This window comes from Apodemus sylvaticus, chromosome 11 (genome assembly GCF_947179515.1).
Source record: "Apodemus sylvaticus chromosome 11, mApoSyl1.1, whole genome shotgun sequence".
Taxonomy (NCBI): Eukaryota; Metazoa; Chordata; class Mammalia; order Rodentia; family Muridae; genus Apodemus; species Apodemus sylvaticus.
Window position 1 is genome coordinate 101353708 of NC_067482.1, and position 22255 is coordinate 101375962.

The window sequence follows — 22255 nt, forward strand, 5'->3', positions numbered from 1 at the left end:
TTGGAAATGTAATAACAGCATGTTCAAGTTCCCAGCAAGGCAGATGGTTCAAAAAAGTGAGGGAGTTGGTATGTGCCTGAGGCAGATGATAAAAATGCATGAGATTAGGGCTGGAGATATGACCCAGCCATTAAGGACACTGGCTGCTCTTCCAGGGGACCCAAAGCCTGATTCCTGATTCCTAGCACCACACGGCCTAGCACACACACAAGCATGTGTGACTCCAGGCTCAGGGGATCTGATACTCTCTTCTGGTCTCTGAGGGCAGTCTATATAAATTGTGCACAGGTTTACATGCTAATAAGTGGATATTAACTTATTATATAAACCACCCATATTCATAAAACAAACTAAATAAATCTCAGTAAACAAAAAGGAAAATGGGTTCTTCTATTGAAGATAGCAAATTTCTGGCAATTCTTATAAATAGAAACAAAAGATGTTTGGATAAGAACAGGACCTGTATCCTGAGTGCAAAAATAAGATAAAGTAACTGATTCTAGTAAGGTGAAAAACTTGTCAATAGCAGATACAACTACAGTCTCTGCTGGCTTTGCTTTTAGTAATTTAATACTGAAGAAACAGATGATAAAGCCATAGCCAGCCTTTTAAAAGTAATTCAGTATTTACCTTTTAGGAAGCAACTTGCAGAATTTGTTCTCTATTTTAACATGAAAGAAAAATTCCAAGCGACTTCTAATTGGGCTTCCAAAATATTAGTCCTTACTTTATAATAAGAGAAATGGTGGGGATGCTAGATCTGAGAATAGGCCCCTCCCCCCTTATCTGTGGCAGGGTTGGGAGAGTAGCCTCCGCCTATTGTTCATACACTCTAGTCCACCTCTCTCTCTATTCCATAGTTACCCCACCTAGTAAGCTCACTGTAGCAGAATTCCAGATTCCTAAAAAATCCGTGCTGGCTCTGAGCCGGTGTCTGCTGGATCTCAGGTTTCTTTGCATGTCCTCAGTGCTTAGGTACTCTGTTAACTACTGCCAGGCACCGTGGAAAGGGCAAAGAAGAAGGTTCATAGTGCACCTCTGTGGTGTTGAACAGAATGTTTCCTCAGAGGCACTGGCCTCTTCACTGGTCAATGCTGGGTCTACAAACTCCAAATTCTCTAGCCCATTGGCTCCAGTGAGGTCTCTGTTCACCAGACCTAGAACAGCTTTGGTTAAATAAATCAAGACACACCTTAATTGGCTGTCTGTCTATTTCATTCCCCGGGACCCCTTGATTAATTAACCACAGTCAGAAATTTCTGCTACTGAAGCCATTCCTGGGTCCCCAACTGGAACATCTGGCTATTAAAACAATGCCCACTTTGCTTCAGACTGTTAACAGCCATCACCTGGGCCAGGCCTCAGCTGGCCTCACGCACCCCCACTGAGACCAGGAATACCACTGTTATTGCAGCTTCTTCTATATGATTCCCAGTTCAGGAAAAAGCAAAAGCCAGTAGAGCATGTTAATTTTTTGGGTATTTCATTTTCTGTCTGTTTTTCTTGGCAAGTGACAGAAGTCTTTTGGGCCCTAGAAGGGCAGGAGTGGAACACTCCAAGCATTCAATGGACCTTCTCAACTCCCTACATCTTTCTTCAACATTTTCCAAGGGCTCACTGGCTTTCTTTTTTTTTTTTTAATTTTTTTAAATTTTTTAATTTTTTTTAAAGATTTATTTATTTATTATATGTGAGTGCACTGTAGCTGTCTTCAGACACACTAGAAGAGGGCGTCAGATCTCATTTTGGATGGTTGTGAGCCACCATGTGGGTGCTGGGATTTGAACTCAGGACCTCCGGAAGAGCAGTCAGTGCTCTTAACCGCTGAGCCATCTCTCCAGCCCACTCACTGGCTTTCATTTCACCAAATGGAGCCATCAGTAGGTTGACATTTATTTTAACAAACCTAGAAACTATTGACACTAAAGCCAGCTTTCTGAGCTGCCACACTGATTGCAGTATGCCTTGTGAGTGAGCACAATGAAGGTCATGTGGGTTCCCGAAGAAATTTTAGATTTCTAGCATTGCTTCCCATTAAAATAATATTGATAGTTAAAAATATGACACCTTTATGAGTCTCCTGGGTCCCAGACAAAATCAGAATCTCTGGAGATGGTCAGGCATCTTCAGGTTTTCAAATCTGCCCAAGTGATGTTCATTCACAGCCAGTTTGAAATCCTACTGGAACAGCAGTTGTCACTCAGCACTACAGTTTCCATTTCCACTTACATGTTATTGTTATACAGTGTATATCCTTCTTCTGAGAGATATCTCTGAGATCAGCCTCATAACCAATATTTTCCTCTGTGCTCCCCCATCCAGAACCTGCAATTTTACCAAGAATTTGTAAGCTTACATAATATAAAAGGGATGATTCAATATTGTCATAGTTGAACTGAGAGGCAGGAACTGTTCCAAGCTCAGGGTTAGAAATCCCAGTATTGCTCACTTCCTTATACTTACATTTAGCTGCATGTGGAGGGTTTCATACGCTTGGAGCCATTGCCATGTGAGGCTGTCCCACTTTTTGTGCTGAATCTTTTGCAGTGCTCCTGGAATCTATCCCTTAATACTCCTTGTCTCCTGTTGTAACTGGTCAAACTGAATTCAGGTATCTCAATATATTCTTAGGGGGAGTCAAAATTGCTCTCAAACTGGCTAATGATATTAAAATATAATATTGTTGCCAAAATCTCACTATGCAGCCCTGGCTGGCCTGGCACTTGCTGTGTAGATCAGGCTGACCTCAAACTTAGAGATCCACTTACCTTCATTTCTTAAAAGCTGGGGTTAAAGATGTGTGCCATCAATCCTTCAAAAACCTTGTATTTTAAAATGTCATATATTAGAGTTACTAATCTTTCTATTCTTTCAATACTTTATCAATCAGAAAAGCTCACTTTTTAATGGTCACTGTGCATTCTTCTACAATTGATCTCTTCCTAGCAGGATTCAAATGCTTTTACTCTAGTCTGAGTTGCTGTGCTTACATCTATCTTAAGCTGAAACAGTTGTTCTGCCATTTTCCTCTTATACCACTTACTTGATGAAGAAATTTAGTTTCTTGTCTGTTTTCTTGTCACTCAGCATTTGCCAAAGTCATGTGACCTGTTTCCCTTTCCCTGAGTTTACAAATAATTTTCCAAAACCTGAGTATATTGAGGCCAATCACCTTGGTATATCAGCTGGTACATATTAGATGGGTCGATTTCTAGTCACAGGTATCTCACATGGCATCTCTACAATTATGAGATCGGTAGTATTACAATCCTGGGAATATCTGCTCCACCACTGCTTTTCAATCAATAGTTTCACCACCTGTTAATACTTGTTGCCAACTTTCCTTCAGGAGCTATGAAGTTTGGAAGTCCATTTTTGATACAAACTATTTCAAACTATTTGTAGACTCTAAAATAGATAAACACAAACCTGAAGATTAGGGCTAGAAAGATATGTTCAGAAGTCATTCACATATGGCTGGCATTTTTACCCATTATTAGATGCAATCACTGAAGGGAGAGGAGTTGTGTAATAATATCTTCCTTTGCCTTAATGGGGCATTAGCCATCAGGGCCAAACACTGCCAGGAACTGCCAGAGGTGCTAGAAAGGTACAACTGCCTCTAGCTGTCATCCCTCACAACGTTGTCATTGTTTCCTGGAGTATAAGAATTGTCTTCCAGTTGAGCTTACTGCCTCTATTTAATTTTTTTCTACTTAAATTTGCCAGATAAAGCTTGATGGAAGATAGAATGTGTGCTTAGCAGGCAAGAGGTTTGGGGTTCAATGTTTAAACCTCAAAATAACAATAGCAGCAGCAGCAACAACAACAAAAACATCAACAATCTTTCTCTTTGAGTATTTGTGTTTATTTTATTTGGGGGGTTATGATTTGATTAAAATCTTTCTTATTTCTATTTCCTCCCTTCAAACTTCTCCCACTTGCATCTTTCCACTCTCATTCAAATCCATGGCCTTTTAAAAACTATTTATTTATTTATTTAATTATTTATTTGTTTGTTTGTTTGTTGTCTATTATCTATCTATCATCTATCTGTTTATCTATCATCTATTTATAGTTTTTACTACTTGTTATAAATCCCTCTTCCAATAGCCTTGAATTGCTGTTAAGACCAAGTCCTCTCGTCTAAGCCACCATACGAGAGTCTTTCTATGTGATTCTTCTCGACCTCCCTAACCTTAAGCCTTACTCTCTTCCCTGTTCATTGCTAGCTTCATCTGTCTACTTGAAATAAACCTAGAGTCACCTGGGAAGAGGAAATCACAACTGAAGAATTCTTCAGATCAGACTGGCCTGTGGCCATGCCTATGTGACATTTTATTCATAGACAACTATGGGTGGTACTGTCTCTGGGAAGGTGGGCCTGGGCTGTATAAGAAAGGTATCTGAGAAATCCAGAGGGAGCAAGCCAGGAAGCAGAATTCATCCATGGTCTCTACAGTGGGGGAAAATAACCTGTAAGCCAACTAGATCCTATCCTCTCCTAGGTTTTTGATAACAATGCTTATCATAGCAATGGAAAGCAAAATGAGACACACTTGAGGGTAGGTTTCCCAAACATCCAAACCGTTTAACCCTGTTGTAATTTCATTCATTATCTTTGCAGAAGGGCTTGTTTTATTTGATGAATACCTTACCCACAGTCTATGTTTGAGCTCTAGGAAATGAATTTTATTTCTCAACCATCAATTAAATATCCCTCTGTTCATGTAGTTCTGTACTATGTGCATACAGCTGTTGTGTACATGCATAAAATGTAACCGAATACAGTGTGTTACAACGTGAGCACAACAATGATCATTTACTCTCTCCTCAATGAATAACCTGGCAGACATTAAATACTGTTCTACAAAGTTATAAACGAGCATATTTATGAGAGCCGGTACACAAATGCCCTCGTTCTACTGAGCACACAGGGCTCACACACGTTAAGGCTGCCTTAAAGGAAGTGGTGGCCCTGGTAGTCATTTTGGCTAATGAAATATAAGCAGGAATAATTTTCTAGAGGCCATTAGGTCCAGTACTTGATTTATCTCTTCCTTCTTTTTCCTTTATGGAAGTCTGGGTTACAATGGAGTGTTTATCATCCAGAGTCCCTGTGCCAAGAACATGTCAACTTGTTGGAATGTAGCAAAAGTTAGAAATAAATGTTGCTTCTATGAAACCACTGGGTTTTGGGATTGTTTGTCAGCATAGCACAATGAACCCAACCCTAGTCAGAATGCACAGAAGATGCATGTATGTGGTCTGATAATGTAGTGAGGCTGACAGCCAAGCCAAACTGAGGAGTCTCAGTGCACATACTTATGGAGAAGGGTTTCTCACCAAGACACTCTATAGAGAAGGTTCACCCTATGAGTACAGGATGCTCGCTTTTGTGTTATAGATGCCAGGTGCTATGCATCATTGCAGTGCCGAAAGGATTCAGTCAGCACTGCCCCAGAGCTGCTGTTGAGGTCTAACCTTTACCTATGCTGCTGTAGATCTTCAAGTGGGAAACATCCCCGTGACATAATGGTTCTCATGAGGTTCCCAGAGTGACAGTTCTCAAGGTTTGGCTCTTCCTGGCCACAGAACCCCATTCTGCTCACATCTTTTAGTCAGGTTACTCCAGGAGTATTAGTTAGAATCGGTTCACACGTTCTTTTCTTGTGGTCTGAATTTACTACCCTGGAGTAAGGTGGCTCCAGATATTATTATTGTTATTATTATTATTGTTATTATTATTATTAATCTTGTAAAGTATTTAATGTGTAGGCTTTCTCAAAAAGTAGGTGTTCTGAGGGGTTTTTGCTCAGCAAGTCTTGGAGGATTCCAGAGCAGCTATGACTCTGGAAAGGGGAATGACTTCAGAGCCTCACAGGAACTTGCTTTCTGTAAGCAAGAAGAAAATCTTTTCACCTTTATTGTTAAAGTTTTGTACACACGTCTATTAGAAGACTCAATAAAATGTATCAGATATGCAAAATAGTAAAGATTTTTAAATGTCTTCATCCTAAATGAAGCCACCCAAAGCATGTGGAGAATTGGTTACATTGGAGACTGTTGGCACAACAGTCTTTTCTAGAGCTCTTAAACAAGAAAAGTATGCTACTATTTTGATCCATTAAAGTCATCCATTAAGACTGGTGTTTGAAAGATTTTGAATAGAAAAAAATTTTCCTCCTCCAGAACACAGATGGGAGGAGACCACCCAGAGAAAGGTAAACACAGCGGGTGGCCGTGGTGGCCTCCCATGTCCCCTCAGAGCAGCAGTCACAGACAGTCCTACATAGGAAGCCTAATCCCCAAACACAGCAGCGGAGTCTCATACTGTGCAATTCCACCATCTCAGCAGGGAAGACATATCTACTAAATTTGTTTGAATTTCTGAGACTAGTAGACTAGCAGATACCCCACATCACCCATGACTTGGTTACGAAAAGTCTGCTTCATTTATGAAGAAGCCACACTCATCTCTAGTAGTAAAAATATTACCTGAAAATATATTGCTTTGTTTCATTTCATTTTTTTAAATTTTTAATTAAAATTTTAGATCTGTTCTTATTTTTGAGATTTTCTTAAATGTATACAATAGAATATCATCATATCTATGCCCATTTCCCTTATATTTCTTCAAACATGGTCCCCTCTCAACTTCATAGGTTTTGCTGGTGGTGGTGTTTTGCTTGTTTTGATAACCCACTAAATCCAGTTATTGCTCCCTTTATGTGCATATGTGTGAGACCATTCACTGGAATCTTGCCAGTGGCCACATCCTTAATAAATAATGATCTTCCCTCCAACCCCCAAGGCTTCTCTGTAAGGGGTGGCATCGGGTGATCACCTCTCCCATCTATGCTAGGATTTGGGCTGGCATGCTCTTATACAGGTCTTGTGTAGGCAGGCACAGGTGCCGTGAGATCACTGTGGTAGTAGTCACATCCAGAAGGCATGTTTCCCCATCTTCTAGTGAAAGACCTAAGCCCCTCATGAGAAAATTAGACCCCTAGCGAACTTAGAGTCTGAGACAGAAATAGAGTCAGAACTGCATGTTTGGCTAAGCCCCACTTGATTGGACCCTTAGTTCTGGAATTGGTTGACCTTGGCCTGGCCTCAGGGCTAGAACATCCAGCTCCGGGAATTAGGTAACGCAAAATTTGAGCCATCCTCTACTTCCCCATCCTGTACTTCCCATTCTGTACTTCCCCATTCTGTACTTCCCCATTCTGTACTTCCCCATTCTGTACTTCCCCATCCTGTACTTCCCCATCCTGTACTTCCCATTCTGTAGTTCCCCATCCTGTACTTCCCATCCTGTACTTCCCCATTCTGTACTTCCCCATCCTCAACTTCCCCATCCTCTACTTCCTCATTCTGTACTTCCCCATTCTGTACTTCACCATTCTGTACTTCCCCATCCTCTACTTCCCCATTCTGTACTTCCCCATCCTCTACTTCCCCATCCTCTACTTCCCCATTCTGTACTTCCCCATCCTGCACTTCCCCATTCTGTACTTCCCCATTCTGTACTTCCCCATTCTGTACTTCCCCATTCTGTACTTCCCCATCCTCTACTTCCCCATCCTCTACTTCCCCATTCTGTACTTCCCCATCCTGTACTTCCCCATCCTGTACTTCCCCATCCTCTACTTCCCCATCCTGTACTTCCCCATCCTCTACTTCCCCATTCTGTACTTCCCCATTCTGTACTTCCCCATTCTGTACTTCCCCATCCTCTACTTCCCCATTCTGTACTTACCCATCCTGTACTTACCCATTCTGTACTTCCCCATCCTGTACTTCCCCATCCTGTACTTCCCCATTCTGTACTTACCCATTCTGTACTTACCCATTCTGTACTTACCCATTCCGTGCATGTTTTTTACTCCACCCCTTGCCTTGTGATTTTCCCTTTAAAAACCCCTAACTTCAGTTGCTCGGGGTCGAACTTCTCTACCCCTGCGTGGGATAAGAGCTCGACCCCAGTGCACTGGTTTCCCTGAACAAACTTCGTGTGATTGCAGCAAGGACAACGGTTTTTCGTGAGTTCTTGGGGGTCATGTTATCCCGCGATTTGAGTGATGGTCTCTCCTTTCTGGAGGTCTTTCACTAGCTCTAATGGTCTTTCTGCCTCAGACTTCTAGATGTTCTGAACCTTGGTTGTGGAGGACTTAATACAGATGTTCTGTTTAGAGTAAAGCAGTCTCTATTCTGAGTACTGTGACTGATGCATCTCTCCGTAGACTTTTTTCCATTGCAAAGGAAGCCTTTCTGATAAATGTTGATAGCAGCTCAGGTCTATAGGTCTGTGAGTTTCAGTATAAGTATTTAGAAGGCAGTATGGCCACTTGGCCATTTAGCAAGATGAAGACAGTGGTTCTACTGTAGGGTCTATGGCCTCCCAAATCGAGGGTTCTTGACCAGGACTGTATGCCAGACAGGAAATCCTAATTCAATTGCTCATTTTAATTTACACTTTGTTACTTATTGTTTAGTTATTTTGGTTCATTTGTCTCATTTGAATATGCTTTTATGACTTACTTCTTCTATACCTCTGTACCTTCTTTATAATATTCTTTGAATTATTTCTTTTATATATTTCTCATTAATACTTTCACTTTTCACTTTTCCCACTACCCCTCACTCTGTTCTTTAATAATTTTTGAGCTCTGAGCTCAAAAATAAAAACAACTATAGTTTACATTTTTCTAAGTCAGTGCACTATTGACACTGGTTTTTGAAGTTTATCAGTGACACAAGTGAAGTCTACAAATGTCTTCTACTTCAGGTTAAGATTGAGAGAACTATGAAATCACTATTTCTGTTACCTCTGTGACTTTAGTAGGCTTCCCATAACTAGTAGTGGGAATAAGAATTCAAATGAAGATAGCTCACCAGAAGATTTGCATAAAACTAAAATTAAAATAAGCAGATTTGAAAAACAAAGAAAACAAAACCAATCTGGAGGACCCATCCCTTTGCAGCAGACATTCAGAGAGATGAAGATTTTTCATCACCAACCTTAAAAGCCACTCTTAGTTTGGGTTTCTGTTGCTGTGAAGAGACACCATGTTGATGGCAACTCTTAAAAAGGAAAACATTTAGTTGGGGCTGGCTTGCAGATTCAGAGCTTTAGTCCATTTTTGTCATCACAGGAAACATTCCACTATGCAGGCAGAAAAGGTTACTGGAGAGGAGCTGAGAGCTCTCATCTTAATCAGCAGCCAGCAGAAGGAGACCATGACACACAAACCAGACTTGAGCTTATAAGACCTCAGTGCTCACCCCCAGTGACACACCTGCTCCCAAGGCCACACTTCCTTATAGGCCACTCTGTAAAGGCCAAGCATTCACATACATGAGTCTATGTCGTCATTCCTATTCAGTCAAACCACCACAGTCAGAAAAGCATCGTTAAGGCCTTGAAAATAAGTAACTGTCAACTCAGATCACCAAACTTAGAAGTTATCTTTTTAAATTGATGGGAAAAAGAAAAAAAAACTTTCAAAACAAGTATAAACTAAGATATATTATGACAATAAAACAAACAGTGCAAACACAAACAAACAAAACCCAAAAATTTACAGGGATGCTATTCACAGAAGATGATAAAGTACTGTGGTATATACATTAATACATGGGAAAGAATAAATCTCATGAGAGGAAAAGACCAAGAAAGGAAAGTTAGAGCAGAGTGAATGGCTGAAAGACCAAATATTTTAGATCAACACATTCTTTACAGTATTGACAATTATTATTCAAATTAAATAAATTAGTTAAAGATTAAGTACAGCCAAAGCTAAGACTATTCTTAGGAAGGGGCTCACCTACCTGGCATTATCTTTGGGTGAACTCATTTGGTTTGCCAATGTAGCTATTTAATTTCTGTATTATTCTGTGTGAACACAGAACTCTAGAAGAAAATGTATTTTGCAATGAGTCTTCTACCAAAATATGCACACTAAAATAGATATATATTTTTGGAAACTTGAACAAATTTTAAATATAGAGAGGAACTTTTACATAATTATAAGTTATATGAGGCAATATTGCTTCTTATGCTATATATAAGTAAATATATTATATATAATATATGTATTAGCATATATCTATAGACTTTACATTCCTTACAATAAATATCAGCTAAAGGGGCCTAAAACTTGCATGATGCCATCTTTTATATTTTGCCGTAGATGGGGTCCAAGCTACCATCTTATAATGCTCTTTCTCTCGTGTCCTTTACATTTTACTCTCTCTTTTCCTTTGGGACAACTATCAGATTTCAAGACAAGAGATTAAAATACTTATTGGGATGCCATGCCACCTGGCAGGAACTTGACATTGACCAAGGTGAAGTTCCTCTCCCAGCCTTTGAGCAAATTCCTGTGTTAGCCATAATCCCCTCCACCTAGGGTGGAGAACTGAGACCAAGGTGAAGTTCATTGTTCCTCCAGATCTACAAATCCCTGAATTAAGCAGGTGACCCACCCAGTCACCTGGGCAGCCAGACCTGTTCCCTGGAACACACCCTGGGATTTGGGGGAAGGGTCTTGCTTGAAACCTTAAAATTCTGAGTCCTCCATTAAACCTTGTGACTTTGAGCAGCTGGTGTCTTAGTCTCCATCCTTTTTCCCCACCTTCCCATACATCCCCAGCTTCCCTTCCAGGTAACTGTGGGCAGTTACACCTGCTCAAGTGGATATGACCATTTCCATACAAAAACTATTAAGGTTTTGATGAATGTTTTCAGTGTCATCTTTCACTTAGAATAGGTACATAGGATATTATTACTTTTAAAGAGCTATAATTCACATGTATGGAAAGTGACTTTAATTTTGAAATGACAATTTAGAATGATCTGGGGACAGTATGTAACTATAAAGAAGATCATCTACATTTGAGGTTGTAAGGTTTGTATGTTCACCCTAAATATTTTAGAAATTCCCTGTTATCCGAGTCCTGAAGTCTTCTGTAAGGATATCTCTCAGCAGTGCTTTACTGAGTCCCACTCATTCTGCACATGACTTTCATGTTTAGCTGCAGTAACTGTTCATAATGTTACAACATCATTTCTTGAAGGAATTTATTGTCTAATTGAAAATGCACATGATTAAGTGATCCTTTCCATTGTTGAGAAAATACTAATAACACTCACCAATGACATTCTAGTTATATTTCACAAAAACATTCTTTAGAAACTGCTAATTGGTGTGTATAAAAAGTTAAACTATCTATAAATGAAAAGAGGGTATATAAGTGACTTTAAAATAATTATCATTCACATAATACAAATCTACATGTAATTATTCTTTCAAGCACATTCATTCCTTATAGAATTATTTTTAGAATTTCAAAGAAACCTAGGGATCATAAAGTGACTTATGTGAAGTGAAGCATTTGTATGATTAACCTAATATGGAAAAATGTTCCCAGGGAAACAAAAAGGCAAAGAACTAAAAAACAGAAGAAACAAAGGATTTTATACAAGTAAAAATCCATTCAGTGTTATCATATTAAATGAAAATAGGGGCTGGAGAGATGGATGGTTCAGTGGCTAAGAGCACTGGCTGCACTTCCAGAGGACCTGGGTTTAATTCCCAGAACCCGCATGGCAGTTCACAACTGCCTGTAACCCAGGTCACAGGGGATCTGATACCTTCACACGTGAAGGCCAAACACCAATACACATAAAGTAAGAGCTTTTAAAAGGTAAATGAAATCTTAAAAGACAGTTAGCCTTAGCTTAACTACCAGATTGGTAGAATTGAAAAAGTTTAGTTTATCAACTGAATCATAGGGAAGTAGTTAGTCATAAATTGTGAGAAAATAAGGTGGTATAAATTATCAGCATATAATTTGGTAATATTTATCAAAATTATAATTTAATATATACTTGAATAAAATTATAGAATTATACACTAATAATACAAACTTGACATTGTTTAACATGAGTTAAACCTTAATTTTTAGTGGTATAAAAAGTTAATAAAATATCTTTAAATTAAATTCCATATTTCTTTAGTGGGCAAGAGATTATTTACTGGTACACAAAAAATTCAATCTAATTTATAAACAAGTATCTTTATTCAGCTTTTTTCACTCTGCATTCATAAGTGCTTCATTGAGTAGTTAATCTCAATTCTGACACCATTTACCTTTCCAAAAATCTTAATTATGATTTATTTTTAAAATAAACATTACTATTAAGTAATGTGTTTTACAACAAATGACCACCGTTATTGATATACAAGCTAATTATATAGCCTTCCTTTTGATCTCTTCAGTGTTGCTTTTTATATAAATAAATTTTATGTGCAAATATCATGTGCTTGCATATAACTTAGTGGCTTTTAGACATCTAATCACATTGCTGTAACTAAGCCATCTGTAGTTTATTGATCAGTTGATTGTCTCTATTTCCATAAACTGTTTTGGATTATTTGAGGGGGGATTATTTATTAAGGGGGAGATCATGTTCCTATGTGTAGTACTTGTTCAAAAGAAGGCAACTTTTATATTTTTATTGCATATAAATGAGGTGCTTTTTATTAAGTTTGGCATATTACACAGGGCTATAAGAAGTAGGATTATATCTTTCTCTCCACCAACTTGCTAATACTGTTTATTATCGAGAAGATTTTGAAGAATATTAAGATAGTTATTACTTCTTCACAGAGATACTCAGAATGTTTTTATTTTCATTTTGAAAAAACCAAATATAATAAAATTAACTTTAGAATATTGAGAAATATTTTAATTTTTTGCTCAGCTAGCTATCAATGTTTTATAAAAGTCAGCTATTTTCCTATTAGACTATTTATACTTCTAATTTTTCTACAGAGATAAAGAAACATCACTAGTAAGAACCAAGTTATATATAAAGGTTCAACATAAGATATAATCCTTACTGATGTTTCAGGATATTTGATTATTGTGCAAATAAAACCTAATTGTTAGCAAAATGTAAAAAGCTTAAATAGATGCTGTGTTTGTCAGATGCAATTAGGTGTGTCCTGAAGAGATTCAGTTTGGGTGTGCCCCTAAAAGCCTCCATAGATAAGAATGCGAAAGAATGGAAAATTCCTGCCTATTTTAAGGCAGGTTGCTCGGGAGAAGTCTTGAGGTCTTTGTTTTATGACTGAGTTGCTCCACCATAAAGGTGAAATGATTTGGCTTCTATGCCTTGGCTTGGACTCACACTGCTATGACAGTGGCATGGTTCAGCCTGCCAAGATCCTAGGGTAGGAGGTAGAGACTTTTTATAAGTATGTAACTGGACTTACGATAAAGTCTACTTCTCTCTCTCTCTCCCTCCCTCCCTCTCTCTTTCTCTCTTTCTCTTTTCCTCCCTCCCTCCTTCCCCCTCTCTCTTTCTCTCTGCCTGTTTCTTTCCTCTCCTCTCCCTCCTCCCTCTTCTCTTCCTCTCTTCTCTCCCTCCCTCTCTCTTTTCTCTCCACCTCCCTCTCTTCCCCTCGCTCTCTATCTCAGCTCCCTCCCCGCATCCCTCCCTGCTTCCTCCATTTCTCCTCCATTTCTCCCTCCTCCTCTCTCTTCTCCTTCCTGCTTCCTCTCTTTCTCTAATCTCTCACTTCATTCCTTTTCTCCTCCTCCTCCTTCCTCTCTCTCTCTATCTCTCTCTTTCTCTCTCTCTGAGATAACAGATTTTTAACCTCAGTTTACACTCCTTTTTTGGTATAAAAATTAGATAATTTAAGTGATTATATGCTTATTTTTCATGTTAAAAATATATTTACTTTATTCATAGAGCATTTCATCACTGTATATGCAGATGACCTTTTCCCCAAATGCAAATGGGTTATTTAAAAAATAATAATAATTATTATTATTATTATCATTTACTTTTTTCAAACAAAGTCTTAACATGTAGCCCATGCTGGCTTGAGCTATCTACTTGTTGAAGTCCTTATGTGCTGGGATTGTAGGTGTGCCATAATGGTCACCCTAAAACTGCTTCTCTATTGCTCTCTATGATGCTATGCACTCACCTAGTAACTAAACCTTAAGGGAGTTTTGGTGTTGTTTTCTTCTTCCATCCATCCCTTCCTCCCTTTCTTCCTATTTTTGGTGTATGTTGTATTGTAGGTGTTTTTGTTTGTATTGTTGTTGTTGGTGGTGGTGGTGTGTGTGTGCAGGGGTGGGGGGGTGGGTTATGTTTGTGTGTTTAGATAGAACTCAGGGCTTGTTCAAGCTAAGTTAGTATCATAGAGTTATAGCCTAACCTTTGTAACAAAACATAAACCTTTGAAACAAAATAAGTATACATTTATATAATATAAATTAGTTCAGTAAAAGGAAATGCCATCTCAAAAAATGTGTAAAATGTAGGAAAATTTAATAAAATACTTTTGGATTTAATAATAATCAATTTTATACTGGATTTTACATCCTGGTGTTTTTTTTTCCATTTGAGACAGAATTCCATGCAGGGTGATCTTGAATTCAAGAAGTAGTAGTGGGTGGTATGTGTATGCCAGCCAGTGCTGGTGATTCTGGGTATTAGTCCCCAAGTAAGGCAAATGGCCTACCTAATGAATGACCAACAACCCCAGTTCCTTTATGCTGGATCATTAGTCTGAAAATTAGTTATGAATAATTTGAATACTCTTAGTAATTCTAAAATGAAACTACGTCTTTTGTGATTGTGTGTTGTATGTGCACATGTGCGTGTATGTGTACATGTGTGTGTGTGCCTGTGTCGGAAAGAATTTCATGGTTTAGAAATGGAAAATTGAGCAGCAGCTTGTCCCGCTGAAGGGCCATCAGCAGTGGAACCAAGGCAACAGGGTCCTGGCAGGCCCTGTGCCCACTACCACTGACCATCGCTGGCCAGCCTGGCTGCAAGCAGCGGCGGATTTACAGTGCCTTTCACCACTCTGAAGCCACATCAGAACTCTGCCTCCCGCAAGTCAGTTACCAGAGGCTCTCCACCATCTTGGCTCTCGGACGCCAGAGAGAACCCACACCCCTAAGGTACACAGACTTAGCCCAAGGCCAACATCGCTGGGGTCTAAGCCCGACAGGCATTGGCCTGCACCCAGGCCCTGGGCTATTGGGGGGGGGGGGCATCTGTGTGCCAACCTGGCCAGGAGGTTCTTTGCCCAGCAGTCTGTCCCGGCGCACTGCCATTTTGGCCAGGAGGTTGTTAGCCGGGGAGACTCTCCGGGCACTTTCAGGGAGCAGGCCATCTTGGCTACCAGACCGAACCAATTAACAGTCACAGCCCAAGGCGAACATTGCTCAGGCCTAAGCCAGCCAGGCTTTTGCCTAGACTCAGGGCCTGAGCAGCTAGGCTAGCCATGTGTGCACCAACCCGATTCGGGGAGCAGCCGGCAGTGATCAGCCAATGGTCTTAGGAAGCAAGCCGGAGTAGCCATTCTAATATCAGATAAAATTGACTTTCAACCTAGAGTCATCAAAAGAGACATGGAAGGACACTTCTTGCTGGTCAAAGGAAAAATCCACCAAGAAGAAATTTCAATTCTGAACATCTATGCGCCAAATGCAAGGGCACCCTTATTCGTAAAAGAAACTTTACTAAAGCTCAAAGCACACATTGCACCTAACACAATAATTGTGGGTGACTTCAACACTCCACTATCCTTAATGGACCGATCAGGAACACAGAAACTAAGCAGGGACACAGTAAAACTAATTGAAGCTTTGGACCAATTGGATTTGACTGATATTTATAGAACATTTCACCCTAAAGCAAAAGAATATACCTTTTTCTCAGCACCTCATGGTACCTTCTCCAAAATCGACCATATAATTGGTCACAAGACAGACCTCAACAAATATAAGAAGATCGAACTAATCGCATGCCTCCTATCAGATCACTATGGAGTAAGAGTGGTCTTCAATAACAACAAAAACAACAGAAAGCCCACATACACATGGAGGCTGAACAATACTCAATGACACCTTGGCCAAAGAAGAAATAAAGAAAGAAATCAGAGACTTTTTAGAACTTAATGAAAATGAAGGCACAACATTCCCAAATCTTTGGGACACAATGAAAGCAGTGCTAAGAGGACAACTGATAGCCCTGAATGCCTCCAAAAAAGAAACAGGAGAGAGCATACACTAGCAGCTTGATGGCACATGTGAAAACTCTGGAACAAAAAGAAGCTAATTCACACAGGAGGAGAAGAAGACAGGAAATCATCACACTCAGGGATGAAATCAATCAAGTAGAAACAAAGAGAACCATACAAAGATTCAACACATCCAGGAGCTGGTTCTTTGAGAAAATCAACAAGATAGATAAACCTTTAGCCAGACTGACCAAAGAGCACAGAGAAAGTATTCAAATTAACAAAATTAGAAATGAAAAGGAGGATATAACAACAGAAACTGAGGAAATTCAAAGAACCAACAGATCCTACTACAAAAGTCTATACTCAACACAACTGGAGAATCTGGAGGAAATGGACAATTTCCTAGACAGATAACAAATACCAAAATTAAATCAGGACCAAATAGATCATCTAAATAGTCCCATAACCCCTAAAGAAATAGAAGGGGTCATAGAAAAGTCTTCCAACAAAAAAAAGCACAGGACCAGATGGTTTCAGTGCAGAATTCTATCAGACCTTCAAAGAAGACCTAACACCAATACTCTTCAAACTGTTCCACAAAATAGAAACAGAAGGAACACTACCCAACTTGTCCTACAAAGCTACAATTACGCTGATACCAAAACCACACAAAGATCCAACAAAGAAAGAGAACTTCAGACCAATTTCCCTTATGAACATGAATGCAAAAATACTCAATAAAATTCTTGCCAACCGAATCCAAGAACACATCAAAAACGATCATCCACCATGATCAAGTAGGCTTTATCCCAGGAATGCAGGGTTGGTTCAATATACGGAAATCCATCAATGCAATCCACTACATAAACAAACTCAAAGAAAAAAAAACACATGGTCATTTCATTGGATGCTGAAAAAGCATTTGACAAAATTCAGCATCCTTTCATGCTTAAAGTCTTGGAAAGAACAGGAATTCAGGGCCCATACCTAAACATAGAAAAAGCAATATACAGCAGATCGGTAGTCAGCATCAAACTAAATGGAGAGAACTTGAAGCAATCCCACTAAAATCCGGGACTAGACAGGGGGGCCCCCTTTCTCCTTATCTTTTCAATATTGTACTTGAGGTACTGGCTTGGGCAATTAGACAACATAAGGAGGTCAAGGGATACAAATTGGAAAGGAAGAAGTCAAACTATCATTATTTGCAGATGACATCATAGTCTACCTAAGTGACCCAAAAAACTCCACTAGAGAACTCCTACAGTTGATAAACAGCTTCAGCAAAGTGGCAGGTTATAAAATCAACTCAAGCAAATCAGTAGCCTTCTTATATTCAAAGGATAAGCAGGCTGAGAAAGAAATTAGGGACATGACACCCTTCACAATAGACACAAATAGTATAAAGTACCTTGGGGTGACTCTTACCAAACATGTGAAAGATCTGTATGACAAGAACTTCAAGTCTCTGAAGAAGGAAATGAAAGAAGACCTCAAAAAATGGAAAAATCTCCCACCCTCATGGATTGGCAGGATTAATATAGTTAAAACGGCCATTTTGCCAAAAACAATATACAGATTCAACACAATACCCATCAAAATCCCAACTCAGTTCTTCATAGAGTTAGAAAGAGCAATTTTCAAATTCATCTGGAATAACAAAAAACCCAGATAGCTAAAACTATTCTCAAGAACAAAAGAAATTCTGGGGGAATCAGTATCCCTGACCTCAAGCAATACTACAGAGCAATAGTGTTAAAAACTGCATTGTATTGGTACAGTAATAGGTAGGCAGATCAATGGAACAGGACTGAAGACCCAGAAATGAACCCACACACCTATGGCAACTTGATCCTCGACAAAGGAGCTGAAAACATCCAAAGGAAAAAAGATAGCCTTTTCAACAAATGGTGCTGGTTCAACTGGAGGTCAGCATGCAAAAGAATGCAAATTGATCCATTCTTATCTCCATGTACTAAACTCCACTCCAAGTGGATCAAGGACCTCCAGGTAAAAGCAGACACACTGAAACTAATAGAAAAGAAACTGGGGAAAACCCTTGAGGACATGGACACAGGGGAAAAGTTCCTGACCAGAACACCAATAGCTTATGCTCTAAGATCAAGAATTGACAAATGGGACCTCATTAAATTACAAAGTTTCTATAAGGCAAAGGACACCATCAAAAGGACAAATTGTCAACCAACAAATTGGGAAAAGATCTTCACCAACACTACGTCAGATAGAGGGCTAATATCCAATATATGCAAAGAACTCAAGAAGTTAGACCCCAGAAAACCAAATAACCCTATGAAAAAATGGGGTACAGAGCTAAACAAAGAATTTTCACTTGAAGTACTTCGGATGGCTGAGAAGCATCTTAAAAAATTCTCAACTTCATTAGTCATTAGGGAAATGCAAATCAAAACAACCCTGAGATTTCACCTTACACCAATTAGAATGGCTAAGATTAAAAATTCAGGAGATAGCAGGTGTTGGCGAGGATGTGGAGAAAGAGGAACACTCCTCCACTGCTAATGGGGTTGCAAACTGGTACAACCACTCTGGAAATCAGTTTGGTGGTTCCTCAGTAAACTGGGCATGTCACTTCCGGAGGATTCTGCTATACCATTCCTGGGCATATACCCAGAGGATTCCCCAGCATGTAATAAGGATACATGCTCTACTATGTTCATACTATTTATAATAGACAGAACCTGGAAAGAACCCAGGTATCCCTCAACGGAAGAATGGATGCAAAAATGTGGTATATGTACACAATGGAGTACTATTAAGCCATTAGAAACAATGAATTCATGAAATTCTTAGACAAATGGATGGAGTTGGAGAACTTCATACTAAGTGAGGTAACCCAGTCTCAAAAGATCAATCATGGTATGCACTCACTAATAAATGGATATTAGCCTAGAAAATTGGAAGACCCAAAACCTAAATCACACATCAAATGAGGTACAAGAACGGAGGAGTGGCCCCTGGTTCTTGAAAGACTCCGTGTAGCAGTATAGGGCAAAACCAGAACAGGGAAGTGGGAAGGGGTGGGTGGGAGAACAGGGGGAGGGAAGGGGGCTTATGTGACTTTCGGGGAGTAGGGGGGCCTGCAAAGGGGAAATCATTTGAAATGTAAATAAAAAATATATCAATTAAAAAAAAAGAAGTGGAAAATCATACATCCCATAACCATTTTCTGCTTTCTTCATCTTTGTAGAAGCATAAGCATGTGTTAGCATTAGAAGCTATGTCTGCATACACAGATGGTTACTACAATCTGAGTCAGTTACACGTAAGGTCTCTACGAAGCTGTCATGGTCTTCTCATCCAGGAACCTCCTGAGCTCTGTAGCCATCTTGCAACTTTGAGGAAAGGTTAAAAAGAAAATTAGTTCCCTAAAAATTTGATTTCAAGTAAGATGAATTTTTATAGATTTTTTTTCTATTTTTATAAGTAAGATCATCCTTATCTTAAAATGTCTTTTAATAGTTTGACACTTAATAAGTTTTATTTATTAATTTAGCTTGTATCTGCTAACCAGTTGTTTCTAAGTTTGGAACCATAAAAGCCTGTTACAACAAATACTCACCTGATTAACTTAAACCTGTTTACTATGGCTTCATAATGAAATCAAGTATGAGAATTTATATTAGACAAGTTGAAAGAAATGGTTGTTGCGTTTTAGCTTACATCACATTTTGATACAACTTAGATTTGCTATATATATTCCTGTCTTTTTAAAACAAATTGCTGAATTGCCGTGCCATAATTCACATTTGTTATTTGTGGGGTGGGTGTTCCTATATCTGCTGACTTTGTTTCAGGGACCTGTCTTTGAGACCCAAAGTCAGGGGTGCATCTTAGTAAGTTAAAGAATTTATAACGATTTTGATGGTTAAAACCAAATGTCAAAGACTGTTAGAATACATTGCTTCTGAATAATTTTTTCTGTCAGGTTTTCCAAAGTAAAAGCGAAAGTTTGTAAACCTCCTTTCTTGGGGCCAGAAGTGTCTCATTTTTTGTATATTTGGGTAAGTTGGATTGACTGAATAACCTGAGGGAAACTTTCAAAATATAATCACTTCTCTCGTTGATACTCTTTTTTTCTTCTGGGTCGGTCACCTTTTCCTTCTTACTTAGTCTTCCTTAATCATGTATATTTATTAGTCAGTCCTTCTTGATGCAACCTCCACTCTGTGGATGTTTCAGGTTTGTACTCCTGTGGATCAGTGTGACATCCATTTCTGAATTGTAGTCTTGGCTAGGAATTTTTTTCTAGTTTTTCATAAATAGATTATAGAAGATCTGCAACCTCATTGATTTTTGGTTTTCACTGGGTATGGAGATAAGTTTTTCCTTTTTGCTATTGTCATTGTTGTCATTATCATCATCATCATCTTGTTTTGCTGAGAAGACTTTGTTTAGAACTTAGACTGTTCTGTTCCAGAATGATTCAAGAATCTTCTGAGACTTTTGAACAACATGGCTTCTTGTCATTTCCTAATCCTAAATCAGAGTTGTTCGCTTGTTTCTTTGCATTTAGACCCCAACACTCCCCAAGTATAAGTAGAGTGCAGCAGGAATCATTAGTGTAGACTGTGGAGGGAGCACACTCACTATCTGGAAAGCTTCCTGGCAGTTAAGTCTTCTCCAGGAGTTTTGGCCTGGTGTGATATAAAACCCATCACCAGCCAAGCTCAAGTCAAATGCAAGCCTTCATAGCTTATTTCTTATGAGTGTGCTGTTTTCATATGTTAAAACATGAAAAGAAATACCAAAATTTCTCACTACACTACAATTTATGGGCTGCTTTTACATTTCTGAATAGAAAAAAGGCAAGAACAAAGTGCTGCTTTGAGTTAATCAGTGTTTTGCAATAAGGAAACTTGAAGGCTAATAATTACAGGGTCCAAACACCCAGTAACTGTCAACAGTTTCCCCCTCTGTGCATCCTGCCACACCGTAACTCACACTGCAATCTTGAATAGCTCCTCTCTTTTTTTGCTATGACAGCATCATGCTTAGTAAGATATTATGGTTTTGCTTTTCCAGTCTTCTGAGACCCTTCAATGGTTCCATTCATTCCTAATTTTGGTATCTCCCACACTTCTGCCTTCAGTTCTTTTCTCAGCAGATTTGAACAATCTCTCTAGTTCATCTCACTAAAGTCACTGCAGGTGTCCTGTCTTCTTCTACTGATGGCAATTGAAAACTAACACTCCTGGGACAAAGTCAATATTAATATCATGTAATGGGAGTATCAGGTAATGACTGGAGGATATTAAGACTAGTAAGTCTTTAAATTCTTTGAAAAGGCCCTGCTCAGCTGTTGGATGGTGGGCCTTTTTGTAGATCATTTGGGGTTTGCTAGTGAGTTGCAGGCCTCCCTGAGTGAGATTGGAACATTTTCTGTGGGAATCTCAGAATGAGAGGAGCTGCTGGGGAGCAAACTCTAACTGGATTTGTCACCTGATAGGCCCTTCTCCTCCATGGTAAAGTAACCAAGGAGGCACCAGAAAATACATGGAGTGATTTTGCATAGCAAGAACCAAGATGATGTACACATACACAGAGGGGCAGGGGGGTGGTGTAGAATGAGAGAATGGGAATGGGGTCCTTCCTATTCAAATCACCAATGCACAATTCTAGCTCAATTTTTTTTCATTCATCACAATGCTTTTTGTAAGTTTTCTAAGTTAAGACATTCAGTTTTCCAGGACTGCAAAGTTTAAAGAAAAATGTTTCAAATTTGGAATGGATACTTTTGTAACTTGTAAGAGATATCTCCAAAGTTAAAGCTTATTTATCGGGATAGAAGTAGTTCCATTGTTTTCTGATGTTCAAATATCCTAGGTATTCTCAGCAGTTTGTGTGTGTGTGTGTGTGTGTGTGTGTGTGTGCTTCTTGTAAACAATAGCTTGCAACAATGAACCGATGACTACATAAATTCCCAGTCTAGAACACCTCAGCACAGTAGCTGGACCATTGAATTAGTAAGATTTTATGCAATATTCTTGTTTTTTTTTTGTTTGATAGCAGATAGATTTCTAAGATTACTGGATTTATTTTTGGGAAATGCTCATTTAGATATTTATTCACCATGGAAATAATAAGACTATTTCTCTTAAAAATGAGATAGTGTTCATTAATACATTTTTGGAAAATTCCTATTATGTTAATAGTGA